A 19,126-nucleotide genomic window follows, 5' to 3' on the forward strand; every position below is an offset into this window, starting at 1 on the left:
GATATGGCTCAAGAATTGATGACTCAGTTTTGCTTTTGAAAGAAGATTTTCTTTGTTTTGCCTTTTGACATGAATCACAAAGGCCATCAGGAGCAAATACTGATTTTGGCAATCCTCTCACAAGATCTTTCTTTACAAGCTCATTTATGTTGTTGAAGTTTAAATGAGAGAGTCTTTTGTGCCAATTTCAGCTTTCTTCAATTGATGCTCTACTCATCAGACAGATTGCAGAATCATCAGAACTTGTTGAAAGTCTGGCTTCATAAATGTTATCATGCCTGTAACCTTTCAGAACCACTTTGCCTGTAGAATTGCTTACAACTTCACAGTGTTCTTTAAAGAAATCCACATGATAACCTCTGTCACAGATTTGACTCACACTTAGCAGATTGTGTTTAAGTCCTGAGACAAGAGCTACTGTTTCAATGATGACATTCCCAAGATTAATATTGCCATATCCCAGAGTTTTTCCCATGTTGCCATCTCCATAAGAAACTTCTGGGCCAGCTTTCTCCGTAAAGTCGGAGAGCAGGGCTTTATTTCTAGTCATATGTCCTGAATATCCACTATCCAGTACTAGGATGTTTCTCCTGTTGCCCTGCAATCACAAAGACCACTAATGGTTAGTTTTAAGGACCCAGACTTGCTTGGATACTTTGGTATTTTTAAGTTTGTTAGCATTTGTAGCGGATTTAATATCAGAGTTTATGCTAACATGCTGTTTATCAGAACTTATATCAGACTTTGCATCAGATTTTACACTAGAAGGAATTAAACAACTTTCTTCAAAGAAGGTTTTATTTGATAATAATCATAGTATAAACTATGATATTCCTTACAAGTATAAATGGAATGCCATAAACTTCCACAATGAAAACAAGGATTTTGTGGTTTAAACCTAACATACTGACTCTTAATTCCTGACTTAGAAGGTAAAGAGTTTATATTCTTATTCTTCCTGCAAAAAGAAGAAAGATGGTTAGAGTTTCCACAGTTATAACATTTCTTTCTAGGAGCATTAGAAACAGGCATATAGTTATTGTTTTTATTCACACCTTCCTTTCCATTCCTATTTTTCCAGCTGCCATAACCTTGTTGACATTCCTTATTTCTTTCAGCTTATGCTTAAGCTGCTTCTTTGTTATTAAGCCTATGTTGACTTCAGCTGGTTTATCCTGTTCTAATTTGTCAGAAGTTGACTTCTCCTTAACTTCTATCACAGACTTTTTCATCTTTTCAGAATCAGACTTTACAGTTTTAGCTACAAACTTAACATGATTTACCTTTGGCTTAACAGTTTGTTTAACAACAATTGGCTCAATTTGTTCAGTTCCTTTTTCAGTTTTATCATCTCCATAACCTAAGCCCTCTTTCCAGTTTCCACTACTTAATAAGCTCCGAGTTGTTCATCCAGAGTTAGTACAAGTCCTGATAATCTCTTTTTCTTTTTCTAACTCAGTTTTGAGAGATTTATTCAATTTTAGCAATTCATCTTTAACATAAAAAACATCATCTCTCTTTTTCTGAGTTTGATGGAACATAACTAACTCATTTTCTAAATAATCATTCCTTTTCTTAAAAGCAAGATTTTCATAAGTTAATCTTTCACATGTTAAAGTTTGATCTCTATAGCTAATAAACATGGTTTTAAGATATAATCTCAACTCAGTAATATCATCAGTATGAAAGGCATAAGTTGTTTGAGGTACCTTTAATTCAGCAGTTTCAGGATTCAGCGGTTTCAGGGCTGCCATCAGCATTTGCCATTAAAGCATAGTTCACCTCATCTTCAAAATCTGAAGAGTCTGTCCAGCTTTTCTTCTTTGTGACAAGTGCCTTGCCTTTGTCACTTTTTTCTTTCTTGCAGTCAGGAGATATGTGGCCTCTTTCACCATAATTGTAGCATTTGACTTTTGAGTTGTCTCCTTTGTCAGACTTTGCACTTTTGCCTTCAGATTTTCTGAAACCTTTCTTATCTGTACTTCCACCTTTCTTGAAAAACTTCTTTCCCCTTCTGAATTTCCTGTAGGCTATCTTTGTGATACCCTTCACCATAAGAGCACACAATTTCATCATCTCTTCATCAGCATCTACTTCAGGTAAATTTTCAGTTTCTGAATCATCATCATCAGAACTTGATGATTCTGAATTTAGATTTTGTAATGAGAGCTTTTCCTTTGCCTTTCTTTGAGACAACCACTTTGGGGAATTCCTCCTCTGCCTTAAGAGCAACTGTCCTTGATTTTCTCCCTTGTCTCTTGCTTCTTTGATCCATCTCAAGTTCATAAGTCTTGAGCATACCATAAATTTCATCAAGAGTAGTTTCATCAAGAGCAGGGTTGTCTCTTATAATAGTAGCCTTCAAATCCCAACTTTCAGGAAGAGTTAAAAGGAATTTTAGATTTGAATCTTCAAGATCATATTCTTTTTCCACCATTGACAGATCATTCAAGAGTTTGACTAACCTATCATATAAGTCAGTTAATGACTCATCACTTTTTGAGTCAAAGTGCTCAAACTCTTGAGTGAGTATAGTCCTCCTGTTCTTTTTGATTGCATCAGTTCCCTGGCATCTTATCTCCAAAGCATCCCATATCTCCTTTGCAGTCTTGCAGTGAATTACCCTGTTTGACATGATATTATTAATGGCACTAAGCAGCAAATGCCTTACCTTTGCATCCTTGGCAATGGATGAGATATCTTCAGCTGTGTACTCACTTTTCTCCTTTGGTATGGTCTTTGCTGGCTGATCTGCAACTACAACAGAGAGCTTGGTTGGCTTATGCGGTCCTTCATTAATTCTGTCAAGGTATTCTGGATCTGTAACTTCCAGAAACATAGCCATCTTCACTTTCCATATGGGGTACTCAGAAGGTCTTAGTATGGGAACCCTTATTGTCTTATATCGACTGTGGATTTGAAGCTTTTGAGTTTCTTCAGTTTTGGCGGGCTTGGTTGGATTTTCTGCTTCTTCAGATATGATTGTTTTGGATCTTTATTGTATGTGTGTTAACAGATAGGCTCTAATACCACTTATTAGGTCACACAACACTGTAGAAGGGGGTTGAATACAATGTAGAATACAATCAAATCGATTTCGAACACAAGCAATATTAAACAGATATATTTGATATAATAAACTATGATACAATGGAACTGTTCTCTCTCAGTGATGAACAAATATCACGAGAGCTGCTAGGTTACAATGTATGATCTTCTCGATAATGATAACACATATAGTGTAAACCTATGTATGGGTTTATATAGTACACGGTTATAAAATAACTTTCAATTGATATAGAATATAATTCAGTCTCCTAAAATATATCAATCAGATATCTTATACAATTCTTTAAGTCCTCTAAATCTTTCCATGCATATCTTCTTTTTGTATTAGTCTCGATCTTCTTTCCTGTAAATCAGCTTCCTTCCTTAACTGTTAGTCCTCCAGTACTTAAGTTCTGATATCCATCTTCTGATATTTATCTTCTGATAATCTAAGTCTTGATATCCTTAAGTTCTGACTTCTAGTAAGTACTGATTCCAGTAAGTACTGATATTTCCTGTTTGTTAAGATCTGAAAACTAAACATGAAACATATTAGACATGACATCTCAAATATATCTAACATATACGTCTCAACGATTAACGTCTACCCGGTCGTTTATATCTAGATAATGCATTTAAAACAGTTAGACAGATAATACATACTTCACATAGCATATAAGCATGTAATTCACGTAACATATAGATCCAAACGTCAAAAGAGAGGGCTCAGTGCTTGTAAAACTGAAATCGGGTCAAAATATAATATTTCACTAAATATCTAACTCATAAAGATTTATAAAATGAGAGAGCTTTCGATACAAAAGAATTTACATTTCAAAAGTATTTTAAATGGAAGCGAAATAATTTTCTGAGTATAGACACGTTCGTTTCGTATTAAACGGACAAACGGTCTATTCATTACGAATAAAATAAAAATAAATCAATTAATAACAATATTAATTGATTATTAAATACATTCATATATTTTTAAAAGCTCAAAATAATTTTATAATATTAGTTGGCTCAGTTAAAAATAATTATATTTAATTTTACTATTTATAAATAAAATTAATTGATTAAATAAATTAATAAATTAATTAAATTCATAAATAATTAATTAAAATAAATTATAAATAATTAAATCAAATTTGGAATTTTGAAAATAATAAAAGAAAATAATTTTAAGGAATTACAATAATTCAGTTAATTATTTAAAAATAATTACCTAAATTAATTTTGATATTAAAATCAATTTTTGGAAATTAAATATGAATTTTGATATATTTTTAAAACAAAATCACAGAAACATAATCAGGAATTGGGTTTGGGAATTTTCAGATGAAACATTGGTCAAAAATCGGGTCGAGGAATGGGTTGATGGGTCAGGGAAATGGGTCGGGTTAAAATATGAACACCGCCGGTGTTCCCAGATTCCGGCCGGGAGAAATTTTCCGGCCAAGTCTCAGTGAGTCCTAAAACGACTCGGTTCGTACAGGATTTCAGTTCAAAATTAATCTAAATCATTCAAGAATCTCGAATCAAACAACGATAATAATCAATCATCCATCAAGCATCGATTCCGATAGAAGTCGGAACAAAAGCAGCGGACATGAACCCGATGAAGAATTCGATTTAAAACTTAAATTAATTTAACATACAAGCAGTATAATCCTATAACAATCCTCAATATCCTTTACAAGCAACAAACAATCAATAGTTGGCCGAAAACAAGAAAAAGACGGCGGCGGTGACAACTTTCCGACGACCACAATCAGATCCAAATGACAATAATATATACACGAATCAGTTGCAATTTGAACGATCTATTCGATTATGAAATCAAAACATACAAACGATTCACAGATTTAAAGACCTAAAATTCGACGAAATATAAGCAAAAATCGAAAATTTCGATTTAATTACCTTTGATGAAAACTGAGAGTAGAATAAGATAGAATAGCTGGCAAGTTTCGAATTGGTTACTCGGGCTTTGAAAATGGGGATCAAAATCACCTCGAAATCGATGGATTGGAAGTCAATTGTGCCAAGAACATAAACCCTAATTCCTCTTCTGATTTTCTATTTTTTTGGATTTTCGGCTAATTATGAAAATTAAAATAATAAATCTGCTACTTATATTAACAGAAAATTTATACCCCTAAAATAAACTAAGAGTGTTTTATTCCCTTAATTAAAATAATTAGCCCTAAAATTAATTTTATGGGGAATAATTTTAAAAATAATATTTATATATAAATGCAATATATATATATATCAAAATTCCCCAAAAATATGAAGATTTCGAAAATATAAAAATAACGAATCTTTGAAATACCCATGATTTTGTAAAAATAAAAACATGAATTTTGAGGGCTCTGACGTCCCGGTAGAGGTCCGGTTCGATACATTTTTCTAAAATGAAATATTTTCTAAAATAATAACAAACCCCGAAAACGATGACAGAACATGATAAAACACGTAACATGCTCCAGAACAGATAACACGTAACACGTAGCGATAATAATGCTTTAAATTGCGTTTTTGAAATTCAGAAAAATGAAAATGCACCAAATTAGAATAAAAAACATATATTTATTTATTAAACACATAATTACAGTCACAAAATTTTGTGAACAATGATTACTATAAAGAGTTGCCCACCTTTTTCGGGATATGAAACTTTAACCGCTTGTTTGAAAGATGGTATAAAATGAGAAAATATATAACGAAAAATATATCAAAGAATAGCAAAAATATTACTCCCTCTGTCTCACTCAGATGTTTACGTTCACTATTTGCACGCATTTCAAGATTTCTATAAAGTATAGTTTCATAATATTTTTCAAATTTTTTTTTGAATAAAAATTTTATACATAAAACTTTTATTTATTCAAAAAAAATTAAAAAATAATATGAAATTATACTTTAAACGAGTATTGAAAAGCGTGCCGAAAAATAACGTAAACAATCCAGTAAAAATGAGGGAATACATGTAGTCCTTAAATATCGGGGGCTTAAGCTCAAGGACCGCGCTCCGGGGAACTAATCTTACATCTATATAAAGAAAAATTACATCTATATAAAGGAAAATCTCAAAAGCATGACGTGGCAGGGCGCACTTCCTTCAAACCAATTTCTCTCACTTTTAGGCTTTCTTATATTTTCGGCAATTTTTCTTTTTGAATATAACGGTTTAGGACTTTTGATTTCTCTAATCCAATCGGTCTCAGACTTTTGACCTTCTATCTCCCTCATCCAGTCAGCTTTGGTCTTTCCTCCTAGCAAAATCATTCAATTAGTGAACCTATTTATTTGTTTATGAAAGTCATGCAACCACAAAAGCAGTTATCGTATATCGTGGGAGGACTGGGAGAATTCACAGAAAGATTCACATTCAATTAGGCTTATTTTTTTTCTCAATTTTCATTCATGATTGATATATAGGCCAGAACAAAATTGCATAACTCACTCCGATAGTTTTACGTTACGAAGAAATGAATATTTTTTGGTTAATAATATATGATCTTTTTATTTGCATTTGCGTGGAGTAAATTTGCAAATAGTCAAGGTAACGTTATTTGCCCTTATATGTTGTTTTTGGGTCAATTCAAGCTATATCATTTAGCAAGCAATAGTTATGGACTTGGCTTACAATATCCATGTTCTGATCCTTTTTTTATGCATTCTCTCTATATTAATTGGTTTTTGTTGTTCCCTTTTGGTTCTATTAAGTGCTATTGTATAGCACAACAAAAAATTTATTTCGATCTTTCACTACTAGAAAAAAGACCTTAGACATCGGTTAAAAATCGATGTCTATGTAAAAAATGTGTGATGTCTTCGCGACTGATGTTAAAGATATTTTCTTATAGATATCGGTTAAAAACCGATGTCTACGTAATATTACACATCGTTTCTGGAAAATTTCTGATGTCTAATTCACATTTTTGTTATCCAATTGTGTAATGTCAAATTCAAAAATGCAATATTAGGACGATTAAGCCTATTTAAAACTATAACACACAAGCAATATTTATAAATTAACATCGATTAAAAATAAAAAACCGATGTCTTCTACCTATTAGACATCGGTGAATTCTAAAGAACCGATGTTAATTTGAACAATAGACATCGATTTTTTTCTAAGTAACCAATGTCAATATGGACAATAGACATTGATTGTTTTCTAAATAACCGATGTTAATATGATAAATAGACATCGGTTGTTTATTTTTGAATCGATGTTATTACCCTGTTTTCATATGCTAATATCCCTTTATTGACATCGAATATTTTGTTTTTACTGATGTCGTTGTAATTTTAAGACATTGCTTTTATATGTGTAAACTGATGTATATTTATGGGTTTTAACATCGGTTCTAATAAAAATGTGATGCCTGTTCCTATTGTAATTAAATTGAGCATCCCTATTTTTACATGAACCAGAAAACTGCCATATCAAAAAACTGCAACCAATCAACCAATCAGTTTTTATCCAATCAACAACCATTTTCATACAATCAATAACCAAGATTCAACCAACAACCTAAAACATGTACATCAAGATTCAAAATATCTAGATCGACCAACCAACCAACAAACATAAACAAAAAAAGTTCTAACACATTTTCAAACCATCTTACAAGTTCGATCATCTAGTACATTACTAAACCAGAATTTACATGAGAAGATATCAAGAGTAGCGAGGCAAGGAAATTTACAAAATATAAATGAAGTTGATAACATCACAGCGAACCTCGTCCAGCTCTTCTAGAATTCTAGTAGTGCATGCTCTGCTGCCAACCACATATTATATTCTCCAAAGATCTGCATGAGTAATAGGTCAACATATGAAAATAGATTTGCTAAAGCTTAGGGATATTGTGGTAAAATAAGATTACCTTGTCTAAGACGCTCCTTTCACTTCCACTAATAACTACAACTGTAGTCCTCAGATCATTGCATAGCTTCTTTAATGGATCTTTAATATCTAGATGCAACTGATGCTGCATTTCTATGACTGGTCTATTCTTCTACCATGAGCATCTAGTGATTCAGTAAGTGTTGCATAGAAACCCTGTATAGAGCATGTTGTACATTAGAAAAACACAGAAATCTAGTGGTTCAGTAAGTGTTGCATTGAACCCCTGTATAAAGCATGTTACACAGTAGAAAAACACAAACAGGTCCAAGTATAACCAAATTGTCCTTTCCTAATACACTTGAAAGCAGCTTCCTCCAGACTTACTGGAGTTGATCTACATGTGAGTCATTAAAACCTGATTTACATCTTAAATAGAGTCGGCCTCACAGAAAAATCAATCCACTTTATCAATTGACATTTACCAAATTGGGTATATATATTCTAGCAATTAACTGACAGAAAAGAATAGAAAAATCTCATTTTAAAGACTAAGAATAATGCTATTGTATGCCTCAAGGCAACTATTAATTTCTTAACTAATTTTTCCCAAGTTGTATATAATATTTATGTCTAGTAAATAGGACTAGATTACCTTATTCAAGAACATTTGGAGGTGGAAGAACGATATTGCCACAATCCTAATCTGCAATATAAGACAACATAAAAATAGATAAATAACATCTACATCTATGCAACTGTAAAGTCTGCTCATCTCTATCCAATGTATTGTACATGTAATATCCAACTGCAATAATAATTTTAGCCAGTAACTTTAGAAGATTTAATATTGATAATTACATCACAAAATCAAGCCAACTTTGCTGAGTGTGATGCATATACAAGATTATGTGTGTAAAAGTATATCAATCAGAAGTAGGAGTACCGACAGAAAAAACTCAAACAGGCAACGACCAGCATAGAGAAAGAAACTATGGGCACTATACATCAAACAAATTATGGGCGTTTACAAATATTTTTTTTTAAAAAAAAATCTCTTCCAAAAGACTTTAACTTTCTGTAATAAGCCTCAACTAACATGTTTTCTTTATAAGCTACAAAATAAAATGATGTAGTGTGCTTACAGATTCAACTCCATCGAAACCGTATACTAGAACTCGCTCTGCTGATAAAGCTGAAAATATATAACATAGATCTATTTAGTATTATACTAAAAGTCCTACAACACATTTTAGAAAATCACATCATTAATATGACACTATTACTGAGAGGAATATGCACTTCACTTAAAACAAGTATAGATTTGATACTAATATCATTACATTTCGGACGAGTTGATCCTTTAATTAGGGATATCCTGTAGATAAATAAAAATAGGGTGAATAGATCACAAAATACAGAAGAATAGTTTCATTGTTCATACAGAGCTACTGGTGCATAATAAATAAATCCCCTCCTTGAGCCCATTTCTTTATCATGCCAAAAAATGAACTCCATTTCTACTATCATTACAACAGTAACCAATAAAATATATATCATGTATTATTTGTTAAAGAAAACAATCTTACAATTTATGTTAATGGCTAATATATCTTAAATAAAATGTTCGCGGTATGCTTAAAAGCCATTGAAAAGCAGTATTGCATCATCAAGCTTCATTAATGAAGATTATAAAACAACTCTAATCTAATCACATCATTAATATGACACCCCTTACATGATCATTATACTTGAGCCTGACTAATTACGGTTAAGCTAATTGCAGGCATGAATTACATAAAATCATAAAAGAAACTTATTATGTCATTCTTGTTATCTAAATAAGATCCGAGTGAGACACAAAATTTGATCAAAAGAACCGACCTCTCATATTCCGGCTTTTGAATAACTATACCATTTAGCTGTAGCTCAGATTGTAAATCTAAGCTCATGCAACATTGGATGATACATAGATAAAATAAATAGAAACTATTTTTTAGAGTAGTTTCATTGTATCAAATTCAAAGCAACTCCTTACTTTTCCGAGGAAAGGCACAAAATCTGCATAATCTTCCTCACAAGATAGAACAATCAGGTCACTTGGTATCCTTTCATCCTTTAACACAGACTGACCAATTCTCTCTACAGCCTGAGCAGATATATCTGGTGAAATTAAGAAAATAAATAAGAGAATAAAAAGTATCTCAATGCCAACAAGCATCTATAAGAAAATGCTTACAATACATTGTTCATAAAATTGATGTGAAATGATAAAATACATGGAACTTTGATAGCAAATTTAAGAATTATCAATTAGCATAATAAAATTAATACTTCTATTCTCTACGCATAGGAACACAGGTTATACTAGTTTATATTCTACTTCAGTAGCTGCTCTTCCAAATTTCTAGGATAGAACCAGACAACATTATACTAAATGCAATCTTGATTATCATCCTCTCTACATTTAGGAACAAGTTACCAGTCCATTATTTGTTTTAGCAGGTTATTTACCAATATCTAAATAAATTGTAGCTAAAATATTATCATTTGTCACAATTAAACCTTGAATGAAGAGGAAAAGCAATTAACCATTATACTAGAGTTAACAATTCAAAAAATAAAGTGTATTTAAAGAAAACACATATGCTAACCTTTGGCAAACCAGTACTTTCTGAAAAGAAAGTCGTGCTAGCGACCATATTATCCTTATTAGGATCCTGAAGAGAAATAAAAGATATTGTCTTGTTAAACATTACAAGAGATATATGGGTTAAAATCAACAAAAATTGAAGTGTTGTAGACACTCAGCACCACAAACCATTAAGTGGTAACTATTCAGTAAGCTCGCCATTCCATTTTATGAGAGGCATTGGTCTTACACCCCTGACCTGTTCATCCACATAAAAGTTCAGGACTTTTACCTGGATCTATTCCTACAGAGAAATTCCCCGGAGCTGGATCATCCCAGTATTTCCAAGAAGTGAGTTGCTGTACTTTGCTGCCCCAAGATGAGTACATTAATACAGATAAGATAGTCAAATAGCCTATGTCTCTTTGGAATAAAGAGTTGTTTATATAAAAAATACCTTCCTGTTTTTTCTTATGTTTCTTTAGTATGTAAATTATTAGGCTCAGGCCTAGCATAATCGCATCAATTGTGAATCTCAGTAGTCCCCATTGCCACTCTTACAAACCTTTCACGAAACACTGGTGAGGGACAAGTCCCTGTTTTTTCGCTGGATTATCAAAATAATTAGGACCTAACTTGTGTCAGATGCTAAAATTATTCTAGTAATCCACTTTCTAAGTAAATTGATATATATATATATTACTAAATCCAAAAAAATACAAGGTTAATTGCGCAATACAGATGTATTAGAAAATTAAATTAACAAATCCATGATTTTGACCTGTTTGCTAGTGTTTCCACCCTTGAATGATGGCAAACGACCATCATGTATATTAATTACCTCCTTTCCATAAGCTTCTAAGAAATTACCAGATAATACCTGTAGATACAAAGAATTATTACAAAGTAGAAGCTTATTTACGGGTAGAAGGAAAGTGTTTGACTACTATCGGGTTGTCTTGGGGAAAGGGGAGGATATGTAGATATGCGCTACAACACATAGACAAACAACCATAATCCTTCTTGTTTGACTGTAAAGGAGAATTCTCTCTCTGTGCCCAACTTATCTACAAAAACCATGTCATAAAAACAAGAAAACATAGATAATTATAGTACAAACCTTAAAATGCTCACTGAATCTCAAAACCTGTTCAAAAAAACCATTAAAAATTATGAATAAACCTAATTGAACAAATTAAACCTAATTGAACAAACAAATTAAATTGAACAAATAAACTTGTTTAGACTTTAAGGTTTCTAGTAGATGGAGTTTGTTTAATTGAAGGTGTTCTTCAATTTAGGGTTTAATTTTAGGGGCTCTGACGTCCCGGTAGAGGTCCGGTTCGATACATTTTTCTAAAATGAAATATTTTCTAAAATAATAACAAACCCCGAAAACGATGACAGAACATGATAAAACACGTAACATGCTCCAGAACAGATAACACGTAACACGTAGCGATAATAATGCTTTAAATTACGTTTTTGAAATTCAGAAAAATGAAAATGCACCAAATTAGAATAAAAAAACATATATTTATTTATTAAACACGTAATTACAGTCACAAAATTTTGTGAACAATGATTACTATAAAGAGTTGCCCACCTTTTTCGGGATATGAAACTTTAACCGCTTGTTTGAAAGATGGTATAAAATGAGAAAATATATAACGAAAAATATATCAAAGAATAGCAAAAATATTACTCCCTCCGTCTCACTCAGATGTTTACGTTCACTATTTGCACGCATTTCAAGATTTCAATAAAGTATAGTTTCATAATATTTTTCAAATTTTTTTTTTGAATAAAAATTTTATACATAAAATTTTTATTTATTCAAAAAAAATTAAAAAATAATATGAAATTATACTTTAAACGAGTATTGAAAAGCGTGCCGAAAAATAACGTAAACAATCCAGTAAAACTGAGGTAATACATGTAGTCCTTAAATATCGGGGGCTTAAGCTCAAGGACCGCGCTCCGGGGAACTAATCTTACATCTATATAAAGAAAAATTACATCTATATAAAGGAAAATCTCAAAAGCATGACGTGGCAGGGCGCACTTCCTTCAAACCAATTTCTCTCACTTTTAGGCTTTCTTATATTTTCGGCAATTTTTCTTTTTGAATATAACGGGTTAGGACTTTTGATTTCTCTAATCCAATCGGTCTCAGACTTTTGACCTTTTATCTCCCTCATCCAGTCAGCTTTGGTCTTTCCTCCTAGCAAAATCGTTGAATTAGTGAACCTATTTATTTGTTTATGAAAGTCATGCAACCACAAAAACAACTATCATATATCGTGGGAGGATTGGGAGAATTCACAGAAAGATTCACATTCAATTAGGCTTATTTTTTTCTCAATTTTCATTCATGATTGATATATAGGCCAGAACAAAATTGCATAACTCACTCCGATAGTTTTACGTTACGAAGAAATGAATATTTTTTGGTTAATAATATATGATCTTTTTATTTGCATTTGTGTGGAGTAAATTTGCAAATAGTCAAGGTAACGTTATTTGCCCTTATATGTTGTTTTTGGGTCAATTCAAGCTATATCATTTAGCAAGCAATAGTTATGGACTTGGCTTACAATATCCATGTTCTGATCTTTTTTTATGCATTCTCTCTATATTAATTGGTTTTTGTTGTTCCCTTTTGGTTCTATTAAGTGCTATTGTATAGCACAACAAAAAATTTATTTCGATCTTTGTATGTGGCAAGCAGGTTGTTGTCAAGTCACTCAATCTATTTAAACCCTGGTAGGTTACTTCTTCATGGTAAGGAATCTTATTTAAACTAAATTTAGAGAGATTTTTGGCAGGCCTGAAATATTTTTGGTAGTCCTAATAATTTACAAGTTGGTTTTTGTTATTCTAGTTAAATAATTATAGTCAATTTTATGCTTGGTTTTTGAACAAATAACTTGATGACAAACTCATTCTCTATGGCTACGAAGATAATAACAAATATTTATTAGTAATTAGAACGTTCATGGATGCTACGGTTTGGATTTTTGTAGATTTTTTTACAAATTTTATTATCTATGCTCAGACCAGAGCACTAAACACTTGCCCAGAAAAACCAATAATGGAAATTAGGAAGTCAGTGGCGTGACCGCCTCTTTGCATTACATTAAAATTGCAAAATATGTGTTGGTCTTGCGCTTTATTCATCACACTAGCATTCATTCATCTGGTGTAACTCCATGCCACGTCATGCTTTTGAGATTTTCCTTTATATAGATGTAAAATTTATGTGCAGCCAAAATTACTATGCTAATATAAATTCATTGCAACTAATCATTAGTTGAGGGTTGAGGGACATTGATAGCTTATTCTCGATCCTGAAATCGCAGTGAGACATTGATATATTATTCTCGATTCTGAAATCGCGGTGTGGACACCATTTAACACTTCTTTAAATGAGGATCGAGTATAAGTTTTTCCATTAACGATGTTCAAGTGTTACTTTTGTAAACTAATTTGTTATGTTAACAAAGCACGAATTGTTTTAAAATGATATGTATTTAAACAATATCGAAGTGGTAGTTTTAACCTGTGGCTTTTAAAGTGTATATTGCAAACTCGTGATGTTATTGCTCATATCTTTTACAGAATAGAGTACATACTTGACATCTTTACATGAATTTTTTTAGGCAATGGAGTTTATGCGAATGGTTTATTGGTTTTCTTTGTTCGGGTGTGTGACGTGATGTTTTCAGCAACTTTCAATCTCGTGTATCTAATTCACGGCCTTCCTGTAGTTTGTAATATGTTTCATTAATTAAAATGAGCAATTTCAAACCTTTGGCTTTCGACCTACCAAACCCCTTCAGTTTTTGCCTCTACGCCTACCAAATCAACCACAAAAACTGTTTATTCAATTATTATATATAGTTATGTGATTGCATAAGGTGTGCTGAGACCTGAGAGGAAGAAGAGCTCTCCATACATGTAATTTATACCTGCGATGAATTTCGGTTCAATCAGGTTTGCATGTACACAATATAAGTTCGCTCTTAGGGAGCTATATACTTATATATAAATTTTGGCGTACCATGTACAAGATTTGTTCATTATATTTTGTTGGAGACATAAAGGGTATTGACCCTGGGGTATTTCAAGTTTATTAAATTAAAGTTTCAAGTCTTGCTATCGTGCACTCATATTTTTGCAGTACATTAGCCTTGAAGAACTGAATTACAAGGCCTACTGTGTTGGTTCGATAGAGGTTTAAATAATTTATTTCGTTAAAAATGAATATTTTTTTCTCCTAGGTTGTGTAGAGTTGATTCGCCTATAGTCAAGCATCTTTAACACATTTTCTGCTAGGTTGTGTAGAGTAGAACCACCTATAATACTGAATGCTACTTATTGTCTTTGCAGTTGGTGCAAGTTCAATTTTATGAGTTTGCTTACAAGTAATGTAATGTGTTCTCCTGCAGATATAGAATCTTGATTTTTCTAATCCAAATTTCGCATTGGATGCCCATCTCAAAGGTGCCAATTGTGTAGATTATTTACAAATCTCATTACTACATCCGATGTTCACACTGTCAAGGTATTATCTCATTGCTGGTCCTGATGATGTTTTGCTTCCCTTGGTTTTGTATATAACAGATTTAGTCTGATGGTCATTCGAAGTTATGGTCTGATGCCTGCTATAAATAATGGTGTATTCCTGTTTTTATGTGATAATGGTTCATTTTTTAAGAAAGTAGCTTCAAAAGTGCATGCATACTTATATTTCATAACCTCAAAAAAACTACATCTTATAATACTCTATTTGTACCCTTGACAATGAAAACACTATAACAAATCTTTATATTCCCTTTGTATAACACTTTGCACGTAATTTTGTGTGGTTTTTTTTGCTCCAATTTTGAAGAGTAAATTTGGTGATGATTAACTTAACATTTATTTTCCATGTATCTCTTTTTTTTTGGAACCCCAGCACCAAAGTCAAATCCCATAGGCAATGCTACTTCTTATGGACCTAAACCACCAAAGTGATTTCTTCCTACGGTAAGTTCCAATCTGAAGTTAGTCATTGCAGGAGGGAAGTGACCAATTAAACGCAACAGAGGTCTTTTTATGAATTTGTAAGTCAAGATACGCATTCGGCTCATGGTGCTCCAATTGAGTCTAATTATCAATTAAGCAACTTCTATTCTATGTATGTGTTGCCTTTTAAAGTTAGGATGCTCATAGGCTTGCCAAACGAGCATCTTATATGCAATTTAATGTCAGTGGTATCTACTATTACATGCTAATACCAACAATATGCATGCATTGTTGCATATGAGCTGTTATTCATTTTTTTTTTTTACTTTTTTTTTTGAAAATCATTGTTAAATTGTACGTTCGCAGGATCTGATGTTTACGAGGGCACAGTTAGAGTGCGAGCTCGCACTTGAAGCTATTATCGCTATAAAAGACCTACTAACATATATATTGAAGGTGAGAAACTTCAGCTACAATTGTTACAAGGAAGCTAATTTTGCAAAGTGTCTATTATTAAATTATGAATTTTATTTGAGGGAAGTAACATTAAATATACTAAAGCAAGTTTGTTATCTATGATATCTCCAAATTACGTGAAAAGTAAATTTGTCTGGGAGGCTTCTTAGAGCTGCAAGTATGGATACAAGAAATGTGAATAGTCCTGCTAACCTTGGAAAATCTCGGAGATAATGAGATGCTTGAAATATCTATAAAGAAAAATCTCGCAGATATGGTATATCTCTTTCTCAAAAAGAATTTTGTAAGTTAAAAGATGTGAAAATCTCTAAAACTGTAATATTTACAGGTAAGTAAGTAGTTATAATTCTCTTAGTCTGTACATTGACTAAGTTGCTTAGTGAATGGGGAAGAGTTGAATAGTGATTATGGTTGTGTATGTGTACTTATTTTTAATGTGTCCAATTATTATCTAGATGTGATGTGTGATTATAGATAAAGTTGTAGGAGAATTGATTGTAACTTCACTCATGATACACATATGATTCTACGAAAATTTTGTTCTTTCATAGATGACCTTAATAAAGAATAAGTGCACTCCTTACTTTTTTATTACTAGCCATAATTTCTAATTTTCCAAGGCATATTTGTGTGTGGGTGAATTGGGAACGATAAAATTAAAACTTTGATTTCAACATTAACTTAAGCATATATATTGTAATTAATAATTTTTCCTTTTAATAAAAATTATAATTATATTGGAGATATTACAAGTGAAGTGACATGTAATGCACCTATATTTGTGCAAGTGCGCTGGTTTACTGATTGTATGGTGCCTAATAAAAAAATAGTGAAGAGCATGTACAATTATCATGATGTTTCATTCTCTCATATAGAATATAATAATGGTCCGTAATTTGACACTTTTTCTCTCTCACAGATAATTTGGAGTCTCATGTTTGCATTTTTAAATGTTAGTATGATGACGCTTTTCCTTATGCATAGTGATTGCTATTGAAAATTGAATATAAGGAATGATTACTCTCAGTAAAATATTTATGCCAATTTTGAAAGAGATGAACACCTGGTACATACAGACTCACTGTGCTCTGGGTTTTATACATACTAGCTATATTTTGATGAAATTTTCGACTAATACGGTTTCACTATTTTTGTATGGCCTAGCAATACAACACGCTAACGAGTTCACGCTATCACGTTTTATATTCCCTCTCTCTTCTTTTACTACAAATTTTATTCTCCCCTGACTTCCTAGTTCCTAATATAATCAAATAACATAACATAATTGCAAGCCAAGTTTTATATACAGATACTTTTTTCTAAACTATTCCATGTTGGTATTGCATGTATAGATTACAATGCATTCATTTTTTATACTTGGTAATATATTTTTAATTAACTAGCTCTATAGCCCGTCCAATGCACGGGCATATTTTATAGTGCGTGAATTGATATTATTTTGATTGTAATTATCGACGATATATTCATGTTGCTTCATGATGGATCGATTAATTAAATATCTCTCTTTATGAAATTGAGATCGATATCGTACTTAACGTGTTTTTTCTCAAAATAAATTGAATATGCGGAAATGAAATCGTAATATACGATCAAAATATAATACAAATGAAAGCACACATATATCATGAAAATAATTACAACTCATAAGAATGAAATATTGCAGAGTTATTTAAAGAGTTATTATAATTGTTTACATGGTACAATTAGCGATACAAAATACAATGAATATGAGGTAATCTTACTTTCCATATTAGAAAATGTAATAATTGGATATGAAAACCGACATATTAAATATAATATTAATAGATAGGTCAGTAATCAATGGTAATGAAAATTGAAAAATGGACTAGATTGGTTGAACTACTGATTTACAGTTTATCAAAAATCGAGAATTTATATTTGAGATGTGTAAAATTGCATTTGTACATCCGTACTAAGTTATAACATTATTTTGTGTGTATTATTTATTAAAATAATAAGTGTCTTAATCATCTTTACACATCTCTCTTCTTCTTCCCTTATCTTTTCAGTTTCTATTCGACAACCGTCTGATTTCTTCTTTTAAAATCGTCATTCTTCACCAACTCGATGCTGAGTATATTTCTTCTTCACTTTCTTCTCTTCATAACCTCAAATCGTGTGTTTGATTCATCAAATTTTGACCGGAAAATTGCCGATTTTGATCAAAAATGGAAAAAATGTTGTATGCTCCGATTTTTCTCAATAGATTGTTTGGTTGTCTTGCAGCAATTTATCGGCGAAATTTTCGATTTCCATACCACTGCAGTAATCTAATAACTCTTTAACTTATACCTCTGAAAAAACTTTAAATTGGTTAATGTAAGAAAAATGATTCACCTTACTATTGTAAAATATTAATGTAACTGTAATGAACTTGATATTTTAATATTTTATTATATATATTCAAAATCTTCAAACCAGTCTTAGTTTATATTCGATTTTGTGATATAATAAGAATCTCAACTTTATTATAAACCCCCCCTCATAACCCACTCTTTTATTCATATACAAAGAGAATATTTATTATATTTCTTGAATTTAATACTTGATACACTAACATTGTTATTTTCATATGAGCTAACATATTAAATTTATTTGCTGAAAATAAATTTATTTTATATAAAGTATTAAAAAAAATAAGAATTTAGTATATATACAGGCAAATATTATTAAATTTTAGATATCTAATTATAGATTGTTAATATTAAATGATAAATGGAACATATATAATATTATTAATACTAATAAGTTAGGTGTAATTAATATATGTTATTAAATATGGCAATTATTTATATTTATTAATAAGGAGTAATAATGATTTAAGTATAATTAATACATGGTATTAAATTTAACAATTATTTGTATTTATTATTGAGGGGTAAATTAGTAATTTGGAATAAATTGTCTCACCCAACCCCCTACTTGCTCTATTATATATAATAGGTTACAATTGTTTTTGTATTTTCTAAAATTATTTTCCACCTAGTTTTAGAATACCGAAAAGACATATTCATTTGGGCTTAATTTGTTCAGAAATTTATGCAATAAAAACTACT

General features: G+C 31.3%; 1 long non-coding RNA gene across 1 annotated transcript; it reads left to right on the forward strand.

Moving 5' to 3' along the window:
- Window positions 1-14,864: 14,864 nt before the first annotated feature.
- On the forward strand, window positions 14,865-15,977 carry LOC141697419 (uncharacterized). Its single transcript, XR_012564703.1, has 3 exons — window positions 14,865-15,108; window positions 15,502-15,572; window positions 15,918-15,977. It is a non-coding gene; the product is annotated as an uncharacterized LOC141697419 (long non-coding RNA).
- Window positions 15,978-19,126: the final 3,149 nt, after the last annotated feature.

Source organism: Apium graveolens, chromosome 11, assembly GCF_009905375.1.
Source record: "Apium graveolens cultivar Ventura chromosome 11, ASM990537v1, whole genome shotgun sequence".
NCBI lineage: Eukaryota > Viridiplantae > Streptophyta > Magnoliopsida > Apiales > Apiaceae > Apium > Apium graveolens.